This window comes from Copadichromis virginalis, linkage group LG22 (assembly GCF_057382275.1).
Source record: "Copadichromis virginalis isolate Kocher_CV1m ecotype Utaka linkage group LG22, C_Virginalis_male_GT1.1, whole genome shotgun sequence".
In the NCBI taxonomy this organism is placed as follows: Eukaryota; Metazoa; Chordata; class Actinopteri; order Cichliformes; family Cichlidae; genus Copadichromis; species Copadichromis virginalis.
In genome coordinates, this window is record NC_140638.1 from 19,477,875 (window position 1) to 19,493,822 (window position 15,948).

Consider the following 15,948-nt stretch of genomic DNA (forward strand, 5'->3'; position numbering starts at 1 on the left):
AGGTGAAATAAAGCCAGGGTTGCGCTCAAAGTAAAAGAAAACAGAATTTAAGTGGGAGTGATAAAGTAAGAAAAAATGAGTTTCATCACATCTGCTGCGGCACAGCTCAGGTCATGCTAACGGTTGCTGTGTTGTTCATATTGTGATAAATATCAGCAAATTTAGCACGTGTTGACTGATATTTTGATGACAAAACTGTTTGGCAATCGCGATCTTTCACACTTGTGGTCGTGGCATCTATTATTTCAAAATGTCTAAGAATAATTCAGAGTGAATAAGAGATTTCCACCCATTTTAGGGCGGAGCCTTTGGTTATCAAACCTGAGGCAAAGGCTCAGCCATTAAAGAAGTTAAAGAACTATTTGTGGCAAAGCAGATAAGATGACAAATATGCACAAAATTATTTCTGTCTCTTAATCACATAGAGTACTGAGCAGTACAGGAAACTGCTCAGTTATGTGAACTCATCATCAACGAATGTGGGTAAAACAGAAACTACAGTTTTATCTTTTTTGGTGATGTTGACCACATGTCCACTCTCAAGCTTTGTGCCATCACCCAAAAGTTAAATGTTACAGTCAATAAAAGATATATCAGTTTATAGCAATATCCAACCTGATTACAGACTACAGCTGGACATAGACAGGTAACATCATTTTGACTTACAGTCACCTGGATCTGGAGTTGTACTGTGAACAAACTCCCGAAGCCCAATTCGACCAGAATAGGACTAGAAATTTTGACCAACATTTTCTTGGCTGGAAACCCACGATATCCCAGCAGACTGGTGGTTGAAAAGTTAATATTTAGTGATTTAAGCTACATTAGCAAACGTTATTGATGCTATTTAGAGAACAAATAAACTTTAGACTTTAGAAGTCACAGCGATGTCCCCACATTATCAGAACAGTTTGAACTGTTGCTGTGTTTTGGTTAAATTGTGTTTTAAATCTGCACTACTGATTTGTGTTATGAAATTACCTCTTCGTCTTCTTTTGGCCGCAGCAACATTAGTCTTATTAGTCTATTAATGGCAAGTCAGGCTGCTGAAGCGCCAACACCACTGTGTGAGTGCAGTGCAGCATCATGACATCAACAACATTGGACATTAAACCTCTTTTCATTCTATCCTGTACTGTTGTCAGTAGACACGTTAGGAAAATATAACATTTAAAGACAATTTTGAAAAATATTTACAACATAAAAAACTTAAATTAATACTTGTGAATATTTTGTATTCAAAAGAAGCCTAAAAAGCTATTGGGGACTTTCAGCATCATCATGCAGTCCACATGTGTATTAAGCTCCTGTGCAGGGCCAAAAATCGCAAGGTAATATTCTAAGAGGTAAAATATTGAGCCGTACATGTACCAGTTTTGTGGGTTTTATCACAAAATAAACAGTAAGTTATCTATGCCTCCCTCTTATTTACTTCAGGTGAATTTCTGGTAATAAAAATGGCTATGTGCAGGAACACTGAATTGTAGGTATACTCCAAGTGATATAGTGATAATAATCATATAATCAATTATAGTGTGTTAAATATATATATATATGTGTATATACACATGTACATGTATATGTATATATATATATATATATATATATATATATATATGTGTGTATGTGTATATGTGTGTGTGTGTATGTGTATGTATATATGTATATGTATATATATGTATATGTGTATGTGTATATGTATATATATATATATATATATATATAGCTCAGGTGGCAGAGCAGGTCAGCCACTAATCAGAAGGTCGGTAGTTCGATCCCAGGCTGCACCCTGGCTGCATGCCAAATATCCTTGGGCAAGATACTAACCCCGTGTTTGCCTACTGGTGGTGGTCAGAGGGCCCGGTGGCGCCTGTGTCCGGCAGCCTCGCCTCTGTCAGTGCGCCCCAGGGCAACTGTGGCTACAATGTAGCTTGCTATCGCCAGTGTGTGAATGTGTGTGTGAATGGGTGGATGACTGAATGTAGTGTAAAGCGCTTTGGGGTCCTATGGACTAGAAAAGCGCTATACAAATGCAGGCCATTTACCATTTACCATATATATATATATATATGTATATATAAAATTGTAGGTTGTGTATCCTTCAGGTGTTAATGGGGTTATTGAAAATGTGTATATGTGCGTATGTGTGTATATACGTAGGTATGGATAGATAGAAACATATATGTGTATATATTAAAAAAAAAAAAAAAAAAAAATTACACATAACATATAATGTAATTACAAGGAGGTATTTCTGTAGTCTATTGATACTAGATAGTGGAAAAGGGGTGGGATTAAATAAGCTTATGCTTCTTCCTGCTCCTTTTTGAACATGGACGTTATTTGGAGTTGTGGTTGCTTGTTTTCCTTTTGTTTGCTTTGTTCATTTGTCTCTTTTAATTCTATTTTTTTTATTTTATACTTTTTCAACATGTTCAAAATAAAGATTCAATCAATCAATCAATCAAATATTGCCAAAGACAAAAGAGTGGACAACGAGGACTCATAAAGTCAAGCTTGCTCACTGTGATAAAGCATTGCCAATACAGATCAGGCTCATTTACGAGATGGAGTATGTGGCCACGAAATCAATTCCTCAGTCTATTCCAGGAGCTGAAGATACACACACACACACACACACACACACACACACACACACACACACACACACACACACACACACACACACACACAAGGTCATAATGTGTTTTGTGTTTTGGTGCCCATTACAAAGGGTGAGAAAGCCAAAGGAGGAGAGGTGGGGAATAAAAAGCAATAAAAGGAGAGAAAACATACTGAAGAAAGGGCAGAGTGTGCAGCAGAGAGCTAGTCCTCTATTAATTATATGCTTCTGTTGTTACTTTACAAAATGTGAGACAGCCACATCTTGGGCTCCTTCAACCCTGGCGATACAGCTGAGCTACTTTTTTAGCTATAAGACATACACGTTTTACTTGTGACTGACAGCAGCCTGAATTAAAGGGAAGTTTTACATGATGGTATTGAGACCTGCCATCATGTATGGTTTTGAGACAGTTGCACTGACAAAGAGAGAGGTGGTGGAGCTGGAGTACAAGCAGGAGGAAAAGAGGAAGACCTCGGAGCAAGTTTGGACATGGAAAAGGCTGGTGTGACAGAGGAAGATGCAAGGGATAGGGTGAGATGGACACAAATGATCTGCTGTGGTGACCCCTAAAGGCAGAAGCTACTGCATTTACACCCAACATCCAAATTACTCTGGTGTTTTAGGACCTCTAAAATCGAGACTTCTGGAAATTTATGATGCAGACCCCCCAATTTCTTTTCTGACTGGTTCTTATGAGTCACCAGCACCAACATCAAGCAACATTAATGGCTAGACCTTAAATTTTAGATGATTGATTCTGTCTTCGTAGTTATTTTTTTCTCCATTCTCCATTTCTGGTGAAGCATAATCTTTCTGGTACGACTCTAAGATCCTTTTCATCATCTGAGTCAGGCAGTTTTCCAGTTGCCATGTTTTCCATAGCTATGACTGCCTTGTACTTGTACACCCTTATCAGAGAAAATTCCTACATGCAACCGATCTGCTACCTGTTTACATGGGCAACAAGGTGGTTACCGTGCTGTACTTAGAGGCCTGTTAACATAGGCTTGGGATTATTTCTGGAATGGTAAACGGTTTGTCTGGGCAAAGATCAGTTTCATCTTAAAGCACCATTTTTGTTGTCGGAAACAACAACAAATTAGTGCGGACGCTTCTCGAGCTTTTAGAACAATGTGCCAACACTCGCTGGGGAGATGACACAGGAGGGAGTCTTTCAGAGAAACTTAGCATTGATAAGAGGTTCTAAAGAGACACTGTAAAGTAGAGAGAGAGTGCGGGAAGAGGAAACTAACTATTAAAGCAGAGACATTAGAGTGAGAGATGGTAGGAAAGGGACAAAAAGATTGGCAGCTGAGAGAGATAAAGACAGACAAGCAGAAAGGGGAAAGTAAATGAAGGGAAAGAGAGTGGCAAAACAGAGATAGTGAGTGGCAAGGAAGGAAAGGCAGCAGGCCTAGATAAGCAGTGAAAGGGACGAAGTTAGAGAGGCAGACTCTCCGGTCTCAGAGAGAAAGTGGAGAATAGAGTAGCTGGGGATGATTTATTAAAACTGAGTGAGGCAGCCCTTCAGAGACTGTCGCTACTTTTCAATGAGTTTCAGACAGGGTGACTGAGAGTGACACATCAGTCAATAGAAACAAAAACTGTGCCCAAGTCTTCAATGAAAGAAACTTCTGAACAATGTACAATTATCTGGCAGTGGAGGTCTTTGAGGCTGTACACAACCAGAAAACACAAAGACACAAAATTATTCTTTATATATCCCAGTGGTGTTGTAGTAGTCGGTATACAAAGAAGAGTGAGGGCTCGACCGCCAGCACACACCTTTTCCAATTTTGTGTTCCCTGTGTTTTCAATGAGCGTGTTTACCCACTGCTGAGAAAACAGGCAAAAATCTCAATGCAAGCAAAGAGACTCTCCCAGTCATTCTGAAGTGCAATAAGCAGCTCGAGAGGAGGAATAGCCAGGAAACATTTTGAACCAGCGCAGCATCGGCAGGGCACAAAACAACAATTGCCACCATAAGCCTTCTGAAATTGCGTGGTATTTATCTTTCCCACAAAATAAAAACACAGTGGATAATAGATTTTGTAGCATCTTACTGAGAATTATAAACAGCACCACATAGGCTGGTTATAAGATGTTAAAGCAGTAAAATGTGCTTTCCAAGTTTTAGCTCAAGACATCTCACAGGTCCCTCACCTTTAGCCCTGCTCCAAATGGGCTGTTTCAGTGTCTTAACTTTAAATTGAACTGCAGCTGCTGACATCTAGGAAGAGGTGAGTGATGGAGAATAGAAGCCAGTGACAGCAGCATAGCACATTCAATTGGCCGGGGCAGCAGGGACCCACTCCGAACTGGTGGAATATCTTCAATGTTAGAATACATAATAAAACACCAAGAACTGTGTAAAAGGAGCTTGAATAACAAATAACTCAAGACAACAAGCTGAATGGCTCAGTCAGTGTACAGTAAAAATCAGATGCCAAGCTACTTGTGACAAGTAAAACTTGAATTCTATTTCTACTTTTAGTGATTGATTTCCAGCAACCATTCACCAAGAGTTTGAGCGTATATCACGCTCAACCAATTTCAATCCGGTTGTTCAGTGATGACACGACGAATCCTACTTCCGGGCCTAAAGTAGTCTGCGTTTAATATGGCTTTTGTGTTGTTAACATGTTTAATGTTTTGTATTTTCTTCTATTTGATCTCATAAACCTCCTAAAACAGTCAGTGATCACTGTTGACCTCCCTCGGCTTTTATTACCGCTAATCATTTATTTAAGCTCAGTTTTTAAAACCTTAGGATGTAACTACAGCCCAGCCCATGCTGCAGTATATGAATGACTAACCTCGTATTGTGGATGGATTATCTCAGTTGTTCTCCTGGCTGAAGTTTGGTCCTTTTACAGCATCCTGCCATGCGATTACATTTGTTCCTGACCACCGACAACACTCACGTTAACTTTTATCGAGTGGAAAAAAAGTTAGCTTGTTTATATTATGCTAACATAGCTGTGTCACTAGCGGTCACGTAGCACATCATTATATACCAGCTAGCCCAACTTCAGTAACCCTACAAACGTCACTGCTTTTTAGTTTTCTGTCTTCATTTATGCTGGAAGTGATAGCAGAGCTGTATGTTTTAATTTGTTTCCAAAACCCCGCAGTCAGGACATGCTATATTGTATTTAGATAGAAGCTAGCGAGCTAACTTCCTGCTAACTTCTAACTCCGTTAAATGTCATAAATTCCGTTTTCATGGATGCCTGGATGTTAAACTCAATTGTTACACCTGGTAGAGCAGAACGCTGATCATTTTATTAAAGATGAAAGACTTTAGACAGTTTTTCAACTCTCAGTAATGCCATAGTGATCGTTTGATATATGGACCTGCAGCGGAGTTTAGGTCCAGACACGGCTAGTGACGTCAGACTGAACAACCGGATTGAAAGGTGACTGCACGGTCGTATGGTCAGAGGCAACCTGTCCAAACAATTTCAGTCTGAATCACAGTGACTGCAATCACTCTCAGACGGTTTGGCTAAGCTTTCCAAATAATCAGCATCTAATTTATGAATGCACAGATTCCTAACATGGTGCAAGTAATCTGAGTTAGTCTACGTCTATGAGTACAACTCATCTGCGAGTCACTTTGCATTAGGGGTGCTGACTCAGCTGGTTTTATTCTGATTATATTCTTATGTAAAAAATAACCTATATCATTTTGCAGTTACGTCATTGTCCTGCAGCTATGTCTCTGTTTCGAGAAGAGTTTCTGAATACCTGTTTCAACTCTACGAGGTTCTGGCTGAATGTAAGTAGTTGACAAGAATTTTTGTTTAATATGAATTTCTGTGTATGTAGACACAACAGATTTCTGAAGATTTATCAGGTAATTGTTGTATTGACACAGACTGCAAACTGGTAAAAGACTGACTCAGTCTTATTGGTGTTTTAACGCATCAAAGTTGCTTCGAAGACAGCAGGGGAGTGGTCACAGATTGGTGCTGAAGCAAGCATTTCAAAGAAAACATGACTGCAAGTTGACTGCACACAGTCTGACCTTTGTTTTCCAGAGTGTGAGTATAGCATAACTCAGAAGAAGAAGAAGAATATCAGGTAAAGTCGTGGTTATAATTACAGATTTTTACACTACAGTTCATGTAAGGAACTGGTGGTTAACATGCTACTCACTATGTCTGTGAAGGTTCTCAGTCATCCAGGTCATCGTAGTCAAAGGAGCTTGCAAAGAAAGGCTTCTGGACTTCTTTAAATTACTTGAAGACGTTTCACCTCTCATCCGAGAAGCTTCTTCAGTTCTAAGGTCAAATGGTGGAGAGTCCCAGATATAAACCTAGTGGGAGTAACCCCCCACAGAGGGACAAAAGGACCCTCTAATGATCCTCTAATCGCCTGAGCCAAGGTGTGAAACTGAGTGTGGGTCCCAATCAGCCAGAGTTTCGGGTGAGTTCATTGTGAAACCTGGCCCCACCTTATCATGCGAATTCCTGAGATCAGATGGCCCAGGATGTGAGTGGGCGTTAAGGCGTCTGGGAAGGGATCTCAAAACTGGATTATAGATGGCAGAGAGTTGGTGTCGTAAACCCCCGCCTCTGTTCAAAGATGGTCGCTCACAGTGGACATAGATGGCTTCTTGTGAGCGACCATCTTTGAACAGAGGCGGTCTTCAAGTAATTTAAAGAAGTCCAGATGCCTTTCTTTGCAAGCTCCTTTGACAATGCTACTCACTACTTTTTCACTATTTTATATTAACAGTTACATATGAAATATGTAAATGGAAATAATACTCTCATTGGAAATTTCGCTGGAAAAAAAAATACAGTACTATGTTGGAACACAAAGAAGTACAGGTTGATTAAAAGTCGGCTGAACATAAAATCTAAAATGAAAACACAGAAAGCCACGGCCAGTCTTTGTTGCCTGGTTTCAAACTGATCTCATAAGTTTAATAGAAAGTGAGTTGCCCGAGAGTTGCCACTCTCGAGTTATTTATTTTTAAGGGAGTAGTGTATACTTCTTTTTAAGCATCCTTAAGTCTGTAGCTCAGTTTTAATAAAACATTTTGGGGTTGACTTGAGAGAAAGGTGGTGAAATGTAAAAGTGAGGTTAAATGTCACATGATATTTGGATGCAAACTATAATCACCATATACCAGTATCATTTTGAAAATGTTGCCAACAGAAACTAAGGTGGTAGAATTTCAAGTATAGTTTTAAAAGATAAAGGACATTTTTATGATAGTTTGACCTTATTTGACTTTGAAGAGAGGTCAGAGGTCGAAAGTGAGGTGATATTTAGAATCTCCAATATATCGAGTCTATATGTTGTCAATACAAACAAAAGCAGTAAGGAACATAGTTTTAAACATTGCTATTTAACATTATTACAAATTGACTTTCAAATCAATCTATTAACCTTGAAGGAGAGGTCAGAGGTTAAATTTGACAAAATATTTAAAATTGTTATACAGTACTTTCTATATATGGACAATACACACCATACCTAAGAATAATAGTTTCTAAGTAATAAGGCTTTTTGTCAGTTTTTAACCAATAAATCACAGAGCTGACCTTGATGGCCTTAGATGATGTAAGCCAAAATGTAATGGATTGCTAACACAACCCCACTCTACACCCCTACAAAGGTTTATTGGAATTAATTCAAAACTTTTCTAGCTATCCACTCCAGATCCTCAGATAATGGGAGTGGATGGGCTGCTCTTGCATTCAACATCAAAATATTTGGTGGGGTTTGCTCAGAGTCAAGGTATTTTAGAGTTAGCAGGAGAGAAGAAACAACAGCGATTTGAGGATTTCATAACTCAGGGATTCTTCCACCTGTCTACGTGCACTCACACTCGGGGTTGCCCTTGAAAGGTTCATTGAGTCGATGAAGCGATTTGGATCACAAATTCCTCTGTAAACTCACTGGACTGTGTCGTAGGAACAGGCAGTCAGACATTTTGCAGTGTCCCTGGATTCTGCTAGAATGTGACTTTGATAATGCAAATATCAACATACGCTAAGCCTCGCTGGGCTGATGGCTTGTAGTTTGGGAAAATTTGCTTGTGATTTTAATGAAACCCCATATTTCATCGCTGTGTTGACACCTCAGGTGAAATCAATTCGATGCTCCCTTTGGTTATGGGGGACAGATTAAAAATCCGCACGACATTTCAGGGGATGTCTCTTTGCACTGAAAGTAAATAGACCTGAACTTCATTTCCCAGACCCAAGCTATTTATCCAGAGTAAATAACAGTTTTTCATTTGGATGCCATATTCACAGCAGTCTGCTGTCAACCGACAGGAATAAACTACATCAGAGAAAAATGTCCTTTCTCATCTTCTGTCATGGATTAGATGACCACTGTTTCTCTCCATGTCACCTCCTATAAGTGCAAGTGCTCCAGCTCAAGGGTGTGTGTGGTAGGGAGGAGTCTGTGTGCTGTGTGTATGCAGTCAGACAGGCAGGGAAAAGCAAGGCTCTCAGTTAGGTGAAGTGGAAAGAAATGGGTAAAATACAGTTAAAAAAAGCAGAAGCACTGAAAGCTGCCATTCACAGGAAGGCAAGTAGAGCCAGTGAGAAAAGAAGGAGCAGTATAAATGGAAAAAGCAATGCGTGCATTTGAGAAAAACAAAATCCAGAGAAACATAAAAGAAAACTGACATGTTGAAGAAAAGCTAGACTGCAAAAAAAGCCCAAAAGTTCATTAGGGTGGGGGTGGGGGGGGGGGGTAGAAAGACACAAGACAGAGGAGGAGAAACAGAGGACAGAGAGTGATTCAAGCTTCAGAAGATGAGAAATGAATCTGCAGTTGACAGCAGATAGGGGTCAGCTGTGATAAGTGTCCCCCTCTCTATCCTCAGTGGGAGTATAATCCAGTGCTGAGTTATCAACTGCCAGTCCCCCGATCAGGTCCTACAGACACAAGGTGATCTTTTCTGATCTGTCTGTTGGTGGCGGGAAGCTGCAGACTGCTGACAGTGACAGGTGTTCACTTTCAGCTCGCAGCTCCCACTGGCATGCTGTCATTATGGTTTATTCATCCGTTCTGAAATCACACAAAACTTTAAAGGGTAAAAAAGGTCCCCTGCAGGGCAAACTCAAATTAAGCTTTACTTGCACAAAGACAACGTATGATAATCCTTGCTGGGCTGTAAAAATTGCTGTGTACATTCACTGAGGGAAATCTCACCAGTTGAGTCGAGGGAACGTGCAAATATTGACACCCTGTCAGATTCACTCAGAAATGATGCGAGGCCAATAATGAGGGTGTTCCTTAAAGGCACAGGGTTTTTAAAAACGGCTAAGACGAGGGCGAAAGTGATGGATTGCTGCATTTTCCCATCTGTCTGGGATAATGTGTTTTCAGCAGAGCCTGCTTTTCTATTGAAAGACATAATGATTGTCATATATCAGTTAAATGCAATTTTAATGTGTTCAGGTCGTCAAAAAAAAAAAAAGATTTGGAGGGGTAAAGTAAGACTCATTATAATTTACTGTTAAGGCACAATTCTCTTCACCATTATCAATACATTCAGTTTATCACCTCGCAGTACATCCAAACCACTCCAAAAAGACTAAAATCGAAAGTAAACCTGGTGGAAATAATGCATGTGCCAGACAAAGGAGCCAGATATTTTCTGGAACTTCTAAAAGCTAAACCTGATAAGAAGCTGCCGTGTGATGGCTGCTCCAACTGGAGCGGAAAGGAAGATATTAAAAATCCTCAGTCATGCACCAGCAGTTGCCAGTCTCTCATTTGGGAGCAGGACTTTGGTGCCACAGCCGCTGATGACACACATTATGTGTCGACTGTGAGGGCGAGGATGTTTTTATGAGGCCAGCGGCCGTGAAAGCACCGCTGCGTGGACCGGCTCTGAACAATCGTATTGTCCTGGGGCTTTTGATTAATGTGAAGGGTTGCTGGGGAACAATTCCAGCAGTGTTATCAGGAGCAAACAGAGGCAAACAAGGGGCCCTCAAGCTCAGCAGGGGCCCCATCAGCAGGTCCATATGCTGCCTGGCTGCCATTCCCACTACTGGACCGATAGTGTCTGGTGTGGGTTATGTCTCTGTTTACCTACATGTGCTTGTTGTTCCTGTGCTCACAGCTGGGTTGGAGAGAATTGTGTTTCTGTGTTTACCTCGTGATTGAAAATCTCTCTCCCTCTGCACTTAACTGCTGATTGGTTTGACCTTGGTGTCAAAATCCATTTGTTTTACCAACCACATCTCAAAAAAAAAAATAAAAAATTAAGGAAACTTGCTCATGTTCGCATCATTCTAAATTTTTTGAAGTGATATAACGAGATAAGTGCAGTGGCTTATTTGCCTGATCTGCGGAGCTCCTTTGAAGACTGTGCAACCGCAAACACTATCGTTATTTAAAGTCAAGACATGTGCTTTTATCTTTGGCAGCTGTGCGATAATTCCCTATGATGATAATCTCACTTGCTCCTAATTGCAAATATTACGCCATTTCCCTACAAATTAGGCTGATGCATGAACAGCCTTCTCTTCAACTCTACCAGTCTGGGTGTTTGCTACCCATGTGATGTCCCAAAAGAAAGAGAGCCCCCCCCCGAACCTCCTTTTCGTCAGAATAAACCACCGACAGCCGTCACGCTTATTCAAGAAGGAGCTAATTAAAGAAATCTGACAGTCGTACTCATTTCTCAACAGATCGTGTTTCAAAGGAGCAGACGTGGCATTCTGCCTGGCACACAAAACTCTGCGCCCGTTTCTGGCATAGCAGCTTCGTCTGCATACACCTCTCCTCTGTTTTCCTGCTCACCCTTTTCCACCCCTCTCGATCCCTGTCTGTCTCCCTTTCTTAGCACACAATCCCCTCAAACTGTGGATGAGAAGTGAAACAAACAAGTTAGATGGCTCACTGGACTGAATGTGATGAGTTGCCTTGGTGACGGAGGGACAGGCCTAAGGAGTCTGGTGCTGGATGAGAGATGGAGAAAAGTGAAGAGGTGGTTGTGTTTGTATGTGTCTTTAAGACACTCCCACTGGGCCCCCCTGGCTGCCGAGGACTGACTGCTGAGTGGGCTGATTGGCACATAGACAACACCCTCCAATCTTCCTCTCTCCTCATCTCCCCTCTATTCTTCCTCCTCTCTCACGCCGTAATGCTGATGATACGTTCTGCTCCGGGTCTACTTCAGCTGCATAAACAAGTGGATGGCGCTTTGTCCTGCAACCTTGGTATCATCCAGCATGCACGCTTCAACGAAAAAAAGCGATGCACAGAAACACAGTCAGTCTTTGGGGGCAACCACTTATGAGAATGGCACACTTGACCTCAGTTTTGTTCCATGCACAATCAGAATGCAGTTCATCACACAATTCCTGCTCCAGCTTCAGCTCAGCGTTGCGTGACAGTAAAAACATGTCAAATTTGAACAGTGGCCTTTCCCTCCACTGCCTTCAGATCCATACATGCTTATTTACCACACCACATCTTTTCACAGTGCCTTTACTTGTTATATCAGGAAGAGCTCAGGTGGTACTGGGGTGGGACAAAATAACTACATCCCCTCCAAAAATCCACTTCCTTTTGTTATTACTGATAGATTGACACTTAATGCCGATATTTTATTCAAACTTGCCCCAAATCAATTCCCTCCATTAAGTTTACTTAGCCAAGTCACTGCTTTGCCAAGTAGCCCTCATTGTGCTGCTTATCAAATGAGAAATGAATGGAAGTTAAACCTGTGATGAAAAAGAAAATCACTGGGGCAAATGTCAGACAGCAGTTTAAAGCCAATCATAGAGCTAAATGAGACATTATTAAAACAAAATAATGATACAACATCATTATTATTACATTATTACTGCTGTTTCTTTTTAGGGACATCTATTCTCCTCTAGATATTAGGTATGGTGTGTCACAGCTATAGAGTATAACCTCTACATTGTGATATGATCATAATCATGATTATATCATGTAATAGTATTGCATTGTGGGCTTTTGTACTAGTGAAATTGACAATATAATGCCAACCTGCAGTACCTTTGCACTCCACCAGTGAGCCCTGGTGCACACTTTGGGAGTCACTGATCTATGCTATGCTCTCATTTTGTCTCTTCTCTTCTACTCATCCCCTGAACAAGTCACATAGACGACTGCTCCACCATGAACCGCACTCTGACCACTCACAGCATAAAAGATGGATGTAGCCACCATCGTGTGACTCACTGGTTTTGGGCTCCACACAGTCATAAACTGTGTGAGTGTAAAGTACAGATGCACACATCGAAGTAATGGACTAACAAACAAGGCTCTCACTCACCAAGAACTGAAGGACAAACTCCTAAGATGGTCTGTACCACACAGGAAGCCATACTATTACTCAGAAAATCCAAGAGCACACACATAGGCACAGCAAAGAGGTCTGGTTTGACTCAAAGTAGTTGAGCTGAGGCCTAGCGGACAGCTCCTGCTGTGTGTGTTGGGTCACCTGTTAATCAATGCAGCCACGGTTGTAACTCTACTATCCAGGTGGATACTGCTATCAGGCTTCTATATTGCTTTATACGAGAATGCTAATTGCTTTCTGCTATAACACAATTAAAGCTTGGAATATCCTTCCAAATAATTAGAAAACCTGTGCAGATTTCCATATCTTCTCTCATGCTTAACCTTGTTTTATATAATTCTATACCTGCGATTAACATTTTGATATGCATGTTGTTTTCAATTAGTTATTATCTGTGCTTGCGTGTGTGTGTGTATTTGCACACATGCAGGTATGTGAGTGTGTGATGGAAATTAGCTAGTAGCTAAATCTGGCACAAAGCATTTTTCTGTTTTTGTGTGATTAATGAATTTTGTACATTCTCCCTGAAAGAAATGAACAGCAAACAAACAAACAAACAAACAAACAAACAAGCAAAAAATAAATCACCCTACTTAGAGTTCTTATGAAGGGAGAATCTATCCATTGAGGCCAATTTTTTTTTTTACTGTGCTCTAAATATTTTCTTTAATGCTATAATGTTGGGTTGGTTATAATATATATAAGCCTATGGGATTCACTTCATATTGGAGCTAGCCTCAAGTGGATGCAATTTTTGTCTTCATCAGCTCCAGAGATTGTCATATGGTCCTGGCGGTGGTCTCTTTTCTCTTAAAAGGGAGTTCTTCCTTCCTACTGTTGCTAAATGCTTTGTCATACAGGGTTTCTCTCTCTACAGTGCTTTCAGACAACTGTCACAGTGAATTAAGGCTATATTAATAAAACTGAATTGAACAACAGACCGCTAATGCAAAATGAAAATCAGCAAATTGAAAATTGTTTCAGTGCTTTTTCTTCAGTGTCAAAAGGTCACAAAAAAGGGTCCATTGAGATTTCAATTTGTAACATTTGACAGCCGCAAAAAGATCTGTAATACACTTTCATGTGACACAAGATGCCAAGCCAGCTGTACCTCAAAAAGACCAAACTGTCTGCAACAGCAAACAAAAACTGTGATCACAAAATAAAACTAATCAAACTGTTAGTGTTACTAACTCAAAAGTCTCTTTTTGGAACATTTAATACATCACCTCAAATCGGTCATGACAGATGGCTGCCCAACCCTGAGTCTGGTTCTGCTGAAGGTGTCTTCCCATTGCTGCCAACTTTATTGTCCGAGCTTTCCTGAGTGTTTCAAAGTGAACAAAGCTCATATAGAAGTGGGTGCATATATTTCTTCCTAATTAGACTTTTGCTATATTTTCATCGGTATCTGATCACAGCCTTATTCATGTGCAAAGCCTTGATGTTGTATTAGAATTTTGAAGTGCTACATTCCTAATTAATAAAATTCAAGGATGTCTCTTTTTTGTGTCTTAGTGTAAAGCATTGATGTATATGCCTACTACCTAAATAGACTGCAGATCTGCCAAGTTCTCTGAGGAATAAAATGTTAGTTTTTAACCAGTGCCATCGCCATTATGTTACATATCTAATGGATTCTCTTTCACACACAAATCAATGTGTAAGATCTTTCTACTTCATGCAATAATAGCCTATTCCCTCATATCCAAGGTCATAAAAGAGGCCTAACGTTCACCATCAGTCACTAATTGATAACCATATTCTGTCCTTATGGATGAAGGTCACTGTGTCTTCTTCTCTATGGGGAGCTAATAATCTAAGGAAGAGTATGAGCTGGAATCCATCTCCATTAAATTAAAGGAGCCTGGTCCCACAATGTGACCTCTATTCACTATGATTTATTGTATGAACAAAGTAAATGAACATTAAGCACAAAGGACATGCGGCTAATGAAATCATCAGCCCAACCGTTAAGCCAGTTAAGAGGAGAATGGAGCAGTAGTTGAATACAGCTGTAGATATGTAAAGGCCCAGACACACATTCCTTTGAATCACCTTTGTGAAGGTCTAGCAGTTTATAAGTCTACAGTTACCGCAGCCATTTAACTCAGCATGTATGACATCTCTGTTCTTCTAATTTTAGAGGTTAAATGAGTTGCTCAAATTAAACGGCACTCATTAGTTGGGAAACAGAATCTGACAAAGTAACGCATCAGTGCCACATGACTATTTCAGCTCCAAAAGATTAGAAGCGCCCAGAGGTATCTATGTCTATTAAAAAACAGGGGAGGATAGTTGTCCTTATTTAATATTCTACAAGAGTAGCAACACAAAGGGTGATGGGACCAAGTTAGTTTCCATCTGAATGGGCTCTACGGTTTGAAACACAAAGCTGTTTAAGGGCACCAACCTTTTGTATTCAGTTTGTTAATTGCATTAAGGTGGTATGGCATTAGTCCAATGTCAAGTGTAATTATAACAGATGTATTCTTTGCAGTCACTAGATGGCGCTCTTGACTTGAACTGTTTTCATTTGATCCTGCAGCCTATGGCACCAGGTCAAATCCTGTTGCCAGTATTTCTACCCCCTAGACTTGTGTTCTCCAAGTCTGTCAAATGAGAACGATCTCAATCATAAGCTCTGCAGCTACTGAACTGAGTCCAAATGCAGATTATCTTAAAGGACGGCGATAGGCTTAGTCAGCCTATGACCAATAAATCAAGAGGCCCTACAGAGCCAAAAACACAGGGATTGCTCCGGATTTTAATAAAATCTCTTAAGAAATGGGTCTCCTTTCTTTAATTTCAGTGTAGTGCACCTATGACAAATAACACAATTAGGTTAAGCTATAAGCTTAAAGGAAATTTAAATGTAGGTTGATGAAAATCTGAAGCTCCCTCACATTGAAAAAACCATAACAAGACTAGATTCCACACTGATTAAATCACTTTTGCCACTAACTTGAGAATGAAGAGGAAATGGGGCACGTTGCATATG